The sequence below is a fragment of the Petaurus breviceps genome, unplaced genomic scaffold, assembly GCF_028583685.1.
Source record: "Petaurus breviceps papuanus isolate PSGF00001 unplaced genomic scaffold, PetGlider_PUasm1.0 216, whole genome shotgun sequence".
NCBI classification, from domain to species: Eukaryota; Metazoa; Chordata; class Mammalia; order Diprotodontia; family Petauridae; genus Petaurus; species Petaurus breviceps.
Window position 1 is genome coordinate 2,353,978 of NW_027185867.1, and position 8,426 is coordinate 2,362,403.

Below are 8,426 nucleotides of genomic sequence, written 5' to 3' on the forward strand. Positions count from 1 at the left end.
GAACAAGACAAGGCATGAAAGCTAATGCAATCCGAAGTCATGGACAGGTATAGAAGTTGGGGAAAATGGCCAAAAAAAAAAAAAACCCGATCCCCAAACCTCCAATTTAGAAGGAGCTTATGCTTTCACAGGAGGAAAATGAATGTTAAATATTTTTGGTGGTTCACTGAGCAAGGAAACAAAATGCAAACTGTGAAAGGAGGGAGTCTTTATTTCCTGCACAAGGTGAGGATTTTTTTAAAAAGTGATTTGTAGGGATAGTTCAAACTGAGGCAGAGGCACACTAGTCCCTGAGAAAGGAAGGAACTTCCTTTTTCTCTCCTGATTCCTCTTCATAGTGAGAGGACTTCTGAGCAGGAAATAGACAAGGAGTCATTGTCCCTGTGCGATCCTGCTGCTTCTAATCCATCACACAGAAAAGGAATAGACAAGTGAGGGAGAGAAAGAAAATGTGTCCCTCTAGACTCGAGGTATGTGGATCTGTATTCTACGCCCCTAACTGCAACTAGGTCAGCCGGGGCACCCAGAGACCCGGGGAAGCAGGTGGGCGGAAGGTGGGGAAGAGGAAGGGTGAGCTGCCCCACTCCCAAGCACGGGAGAATCCACCGGCAAGGGAGGCTCCGGGCTAACCTCTTCCTTTGTCGTCCAGCGTTCTGGCTGGTCACTGACACATACACACCCGTTACAAGATAAGGGAGGGAGGACGAAAGAGGGTGTAAAGGAGGAAGGAAGGCGGCTCTTACCGTATAATCTGGTGCCACCCTTTGTCCAGATGTTTGAGAAAATAAAGACAAAAAACAAAACAAAACCCAAAGTCAAGAACAATAAATTCAAGAACAGCAACAACAACAAAACAAAATAAAACAAAAAACCCCAAACCCAAACTCAAGAACAAGAAAGAATAATACAAGTTTGTTTGATATACCTTGCGATAATGGCTCGGAGGAAAGTATTTTTCCCCTTTAACAAACAAAAAGACGGAGGGGGACGCTGTTTATTAGACAATCTTTCTAATTCCTTTCTCATCACACAACACAAACTCAACTTTGTAGTTCCTGTTTTTACTACACATCCAAATACGTCATTCCCTCCAACAATCCTCAATGAAAAAATTGTTTACTTTAATAACGTAAGAGGTAATCATGTCCTTTATGGAAATATCTGGTCACCCAGGTGGGTAGCAACAGGAAAGCAGCAAAGATCCCGCTACGGAAAAGTGGGGAGAAGGGATAATCTACTAATACTGCTCAGTTTTGAAGGATATGAGTAGAAGGTGAAGGAAGAAACGACCGGCGACCTTCCGAGCAGCAGCAGAGAAAGGCACAGGACTGGCTCTAAACAGCTCTAAGCTTATCTTCTCATTGCACCAGAAATCTCTCTCCCCACCTCCACCCCCAACCGCCCAACCACGACGCCAGCACGTCAGGTCCGCACCCTCATTCCTCTCACTGGTCCCTCATTTAACATTAACCGACATGGATGCTAGTCTTCTTGATTTTTCAGATATTCTCCCCCAGGATCAATTGCCAACCCTTCACACGTATGATTTAGTAGGGCTTGAATAAGAAAATGCAGCCCGTTTTCTTTTTCTTCCTGTTTTTCATGTTCACTCTCCTTTCAGGCTTGAAATAGCCAAAGCACAGTCACTGAATTACACTCATCACATGATGGCACTGCGCTGAAGCCCCGGTTTCCTACTCTTTTCCCAGAAAGGTGGTGCAAATGACAGAGACTGGGCATCCGTAAAGGCTGAGAAGGAGGTAGGACAATGTTTTTACTTTGTTTATTTTCAGTCTAACGACGTTGCAAAGAAGGATGACGGTGTTCCCTGGGTATCTGCCAATGATTCTCAGGGAGCCCTGGTAATGTTTTAAGAGAAACTGCTGCTACTAGGCTTGGCCACTGCCGGAGTTTGGGAGTTTGGTGAGGCAGGTAGGGGAGTGTTGAGGTTGTGTGGGAAAGAAGGAAATGAAAGGAGAAGGAAATTTTACGTTAGGGTGCGGAAGGCTATTGCTACGTGAAGGGAACTGAGCTTGCTAGCCAGTCTGCAAAATGCATTGTGGGATGAGAGGATGAGGAAGGCAGCTGGAGCACCAAGAGAAGAAGTAGGTATTTGGTACGCCAGCTACAGGGAGACTGCTCAGTGATAATCCTGTCTGATCACATTTGTCTGTTTAACTGGTACGGCTCCCTATCCTCGTCATCCCTCTTCCAAATGAAACAGAGACCTCTGCTCGCCAAGAAAATGCCATGCCCGGGGAAATCAGCGTCTTCATGGCAGAACGAGTGACAGACTCTGGTTAACACTGGGCCTAACACTCCCACCCAGCCCCCCTTGAACTTCGTGGTTAGTAACATTGCTTATCCCTTGATGGAAGAGCAGACAGGAAGTTCGTTCATCTAAACAGGCAGCCTTTGTATATTACTGTGTTATTTCCTGCCTTGTTACTCTCTTATTTTTCAGGAACTACCCTTTGGAACCTACAAAGCGCACTTAAAGAGCTGGAGTGGTTTTGGTACGATTTCCGAAGATGGAGACAGGAAATTCCAAATGGGTATTATAGAGAGAGTATTTGGAAGAAACCTCTCTCTTTCAGAACGACAGTCTAGTTCAGGTCTTTTGTTCCTCAGAAATAGGAAGGAGTGTATAGAAAGAATAACCTACCTGTTATTTTAAGGAAGCAGATTGTGTTGTTGTTTTTAATAATGTAATGACTGCTGTCTGATAGCAAAATGGAGAATTGAAACTGAAATCTCAAATACTCCAATTAAAATTTGAATTTTATAGGACCATAAATTTAGAGAAGACCTTAGTCCAACTTCTTCTTTTTACAAATGAGGAAATAGGGGCCAAGACTTGCCCAACTTCACACAGATGGTAAGTAAATAGAACTAGGTCCTTTGACTCCAAATCTATCCTCAAAAAGCGACCGGTGTTTCAGATAGTATCATTTATGTAGCAGCATAGTGTAGTGGGAAAAGCCCAGACTTTGAGGCCACTTGGAATTAGAAGGCCTAGATTTGAGTCCTGCTTCTACCATTTTATATTTATGTGAATTCTGCTTTATTAGCCTCAATTTCCTTATCTATAAAATGAAGGGATTGGACTAAGTGATTTCTAAGGTCCCTTACAAAGCTCTAACAGTCTATGAGATCACATTCCAGTTTTCAAAGCACTTTCAAGTATGTTATTTAGCACTATACCAATCAAACTACCAAGAGGATACTTTATGGGGCTAAATAAAATAATTAAAAAATTCATTTTGGAAGAACAAAATATCTAGAATATCAAAGGAATGAAGAGTACCTCTGGACCTCATAATTATATTATAAAATAGCAATCATCAAAATTATTGGGTGCTGGCTAAAAAAAAGGAAAAGTAGATCAATGAAGCAGATTAGAAAAGGAAGAATTAAAAATAATGGAACTCTGCTACCCCAGTGTTCTACAAATTAGAAAACATAATTTACCTAGGAAAGAACTCCTTATTTGACGAAGAAAAATTAGACAAGGAAAATTGGGAAGCTTGCTGGTAGAAATTAGCTTTAGAGTAACATATTATAACACATACCAAAATAGACTCATAATGGATATATGACTTGAACACTAAAAGTTACATTATAAAAAATTAGAAGAGAACCATAGCTTCCTTTTACAGTTGTGGCCAGGGGGTAAATTCCTAACCAAACAAGGGAGAGAGATCATTACAAAATGTATATAAATATTTCATAATATTTATTCATAAATTATTTCAGCTACAAGATACTGAAAAGCTTGTTCAGAGACAAAACAAAACTAGGAAGAGTGGGGAAGGGGGAGGGAACCAATACATCAAGTATACTGATGAAAGTATGTAGATGACTAACAAATTTATGAAAACAAAAACCATTTCTTGATAAATAAGTAGTCAAAGGATATGAACAGAGTTCTCAAAAGGATTGTAAGCTCTTAATAACCATAGAAAATGATGCCCCAAATCATTAATAGTAAGAGAAATGCTAATCAAAACAGTTGGGAGATTTCATCTCATAACCAGAAAATTAGGAAAAATAACAAAGTATGAGAGTAGCAAATGTTGCAAAGGTAGTGGAAAGATAGGCATATGAAGCACTATTAGTGAAACTGTGAATTGTTCCACTCATTCTGGAAAGAAATTTGGAATTATGTTAAGAAAGTGACTGAAATGCCTATATTCTTTAATCCAAAGATATAAGTGCTAGGGATATACACCAAAATATTTTAATATATTTAACATAGTTACAAAATATTTGAATATTTTTTGTAGTAAAAAAAAACTAGAAGCAAAGTAGATACCTACACATCAACAGGTCCAAGTTATGGTACAGTAATGTACCAATTACTGTGTTGTAATAAATGCTGAGTATAACAAAGAACAAGTATAGGAAGACATGACATCGAATCAGGGAAAGCCTGTATATGTATATATGTAGGTATGTATGTGTATGTTTGTGTACATATATATAGACTACAACAATGTAAATGGGGAAAAAAAACAACAAAGCAATCAAAAGTCAGTGCTATGAAATTATAGTGACCAAGCATGCCCCCAAAGAAGAGAGAGATAAGAGAAGGCATATCCCCCTTCTCTGAAGAGGTGGGGAATATGAGTATAGAACAATACATATAAAAGTCAGATTTTTTAATGTGTTATTGTTGTTCAGTCATGTAAGACTCTTCATGACTCCATTTGGGGTTTTCTTAGTAAAGATACTAGAGTGGTTTGCCATTTCCTTCTCCAGTTCATTTTACAGATGAGGAAAGTGAGGCAAATAGGGTTAAGTGACTTGCCCAGGGTCACACAGCTAACGCGTGGCTGAGGCCAGACTTGAATTTTGGAAGATGTCTTCCTACCTACAGGCCTGGTGCTCTATCCACTGCACCATCTAGCTGCCCTATTAATGTGTTAATCAACTATATTTCTTCCCTTTTTAAAAGAAAATTCTTTGTCATAAAGTATAGCTAGCTCTCCAGGTAGGGGAAGAGAAAGATATATTGGGAAATCAAATGTTATAAGAACAAAAGAAATAAATTAGAGTTACAGAATTGGGGACATTTTCAGAAAAGGCTGATTTTTTATTTGCTTTTCTTCACTAGTTACATGAAAGGGCTTCTATTGGGGGGTGGGGTGGCAGCTGGTGAGTAGTGATGATACTGCCCCCAAAACCATGAAAAAAATATCAATGAAAGATTTTGAAAATTCTCGGAAGAGAACATGAGGAAGGTCAGAAGAAGACAATCTGGGTACTTTCATGTTACATTTAATTTACCCTAAAAAAAAAAAGCTACATAGTTCAAATGCAGTTTCATATTCTTTCATTGTTGAACATATTGAAATATTCATGTTGGTGTTTCTCATCGATAAACTTTAATACTAAAGTTTAATATAATTATTATGTTAAATGGTCATATATCATATATACTTATATTATGATAATATATATCATCATTAGATATTTAAAAACACTTCCACATTACCTCATTGAATTTCCTTTCATTTATGTCACCTGGGCAGCTATGCCTGACCTGGCTCCAACTCTGTTTCCACACAGCTCACCTAGAGAGTCTTTCCCTTAAGTGTCCTGTTGGAGCTGAGGAGAGAGCATATTACCAAGGAAGAAGACTGAAACATCAGAAAACACTAAGGGTTTTGTTGGTTTGCTCACTTTCATGGTTCTGGAGTCTCCACTTTTAAAATAGTTTTTAAAAAATAATACCCATCTCACTTCCCTTCCCACTCAATTTGAACAACAAAAAGGCAAAATGAGGAAGAAAACCTTCATCATAAGCATACATAGTCCAGGAAAACAGATTCCATGAAAATGTGTGTATCTCTCTGCATTTTGAATTAATCACCTCTCTGGAAGGTGGTGAATGGCATGTTTGATCTTCACTCTTTTGTACTCATAGTTTATCAATTCATTGATCAGACTTCTAAAGTCTTTAAAAGATATTTTTCTTTATAGTCTTTCTATCATTGTTCTTCCACTTCTCACTTCACTTTGCATCAGTTTATAGAAGTCTTCCCAGTTTTCTCTGAAACTGTCCATTTCATCTTTTTTTATTACACAGTAATATTCCATTGTATTTGTATATTATAATTTAACCATTCCCCAATATGAAGAAAGTCCCTTAATTTCCATTTTGAAGCTACTATAAAAAGTCATTTAAAATATTTTTGTACATGTAGGTCCTTTTTCTCTTTCTTTGATCTCATATTGCAGCCCAATCTCCAGCCTCCTTTTGGAAGAAGAGTGTTGATTTTCACTCAGTGATGAACACCTGGCCACACTCTACCTATCCCAGTGATTTTGAACTCCTATAGGTCATCATCCAAACCTCACTAGCCATTCACCACAACTTGATTCCTTATTCCTCATTCCCCTTAACCCTCTCATCCTGAAGTTCCAAAACAACATCATCCTCCCCTTCCATAGTACCCCCTGGAATGCCTGTTCCACAGGCAACAAACTTTATCCTAAATCTTTTCCTCTCCTACTCCTTTCATTTTATAGTTATTACTAAAACCTGGCTCCCCTGGCCATCATGCCATACCTTGAGCCCCACCCCCAATAACACAGCCTCCCTGACTACTCTTTCTAGCACTGGTTACACCTTTACTTATTCCCTTTGGCCCACTGGTTGAGACAGGGGAGTTGGACTAATCCTTGCTCCTGATTGTCACTTCCAGATCCTTCTCCTACCTTTATCACTCAGAAATAAACTCTCCTCCTTTGAAGTTCATGATATTCATTTCTATCACCCAATCAACATTCTGGCAGCTGCAGTCTATAGGCATCTAGATCATTCTCCTTTCTTCCTCAATGAATTTGATACATGGTTCACACTTCTTCTCTCTTCCCCAACTTCTGCCCTCATACTAGGGGACTTCAACATACATATTGACTCCCCCTCAAACATTTAACCTCTCAGTTCCTCAGTGTACTTCCCATATCTATTCTTTCAACCCCACCCTGCTCATATACAAAGAATTATCTTGATCTTGCCATCACCCACAAATGTACTACCCCCATGTTAAAGAATTCCAAATACCCTCTCTTCCAAATTCTTATCTGTCTGTAATCTATTGGATACACTTCTTCCTGTCTTCCTTTAACAAATCTAACTCTTTGTCTACACTGTAACCTCCAATCCCTTGACTTCTCAGTTCTCTTCCAAATTCTCTTAACTCTCAAATCTCCTCTGTTTTAACATTCTCTCCTCTTTTCCCTATCCGGACCTCTTGGTGAAGCAATTCAACTCTACATTGTCATCTTTTCTTTAGTCCCTCATGCCCAGGCTCAGCTTTGGATCACTCCCACTATCCACTGCCTTTGTCCCTTGTATTGCCAATGTAATATTTATAGCATCGACTGTGACTATAAATATTTCCATATAATGCTCGATCACAAAATGTAGCAGACTCTCTATCTATAGAACAGAACCAAAACATTTATTCAGACACCAGAAAACCAGATCCCAAAACCAGTAAGCTTATTCCATCACAGTAGCAAAGAAGTTAATAAGCCATAACAATACAGAGAGCCACAGTATCCTTTAGCCTTCCCACAAATAAATGTAAGATCAATATTTACTCACAAACCTATCTCCTTGCCTGAGTATCCCCTCTCTCCTGCCATCTCTCTGTCTCTGACTCCTACCTTCCTGTGGGCTCTGCTCCACCCTTAAGCAAACTCCTCCCACCACAGGCTCCATGTGACTACATTCAGTTTATTAGGGGACAGAGTTTATTTTCAAAGCAGGGAAGGTCTTCAAACTCTCCTAGGCTTATTAAGGGGCAGGGAAGATCTTCATATTCCCATTACCATTACATCCCTATACATGTGCTACTGAACAAAGGTGTAGAAAATCACACAACCATTCTAGCTGGGTCCACCACAAATTTATGTTACACAACTTCAACTGGACCCTCACTGTTGTTAGGCAATCCTACTATACCTCCCTTATCAACTCATTATCCCACTCTCCACAACAACTCTTCTAAATCTTTGTCCTTCCTCAAATGTCCCATGGCTCCCCCTACTTGTTTCACATTTAACAGAAAAAAATTGAGGTCATTTGCCATGAGCTCCCTCTTCTTCCATTGGTCTCATCCTGTATCACTTATATGACTTCTGCAACCTTTTCCTCCCTTACCACTACCTTACATGAGGAAGTGGTTTTTACTTCTTACCAGAGCTAACCTGCTCAAGATCCCATTTCATCCCATCTCTTCCAACAGATTTCCACCACTGTCTTTCCTACTCTCACTCTCCTCAATCTTTCCCTGTCTACTTGCTTCTTCCCTACAACCTACCAAGATACCCATGTCTCCCTCATCCTCAAAATATGCTCATCTGATCCTTTTATCCTTGCTAATTATTGCCTAGCATCTCTTTTGTTTTTT

At 39.3% G+C, this 8,426-nt stretch overlaps 1 long non-coding RNA gene across 3 annotated transcripts; it reads left to right on the top strand.

Moving 5' to 3' along the window:
* The first annotated feature begins 322 nt into the window (after positions 1–322).
* Positions 323–5,409, top strand: LOC138165873 (uncharacterized). Of its 3 annotated transcripts, none has more exons than XR_011169479.1 (3): positions 323–470; positions 1,622–1,760; positions 2,465–5,409. It is a non-coding gene; the product is annotated as an uncharacterized lncRNA (long non-coding RNA). The 3 variants fall into 3 exon arrangements; XR_011169478.1 differs by lacking the exon at positions 323–470 and adding an exon at positions 1,403–1,540; XR_011169477.1 differs by lacking the exon at positions 323–470 and having other exon boundaries at positions 1,392–1,760.
* The last annotated feature ends 3,017 nt before the right edge of the window (positions 5,410–8,426 follow it).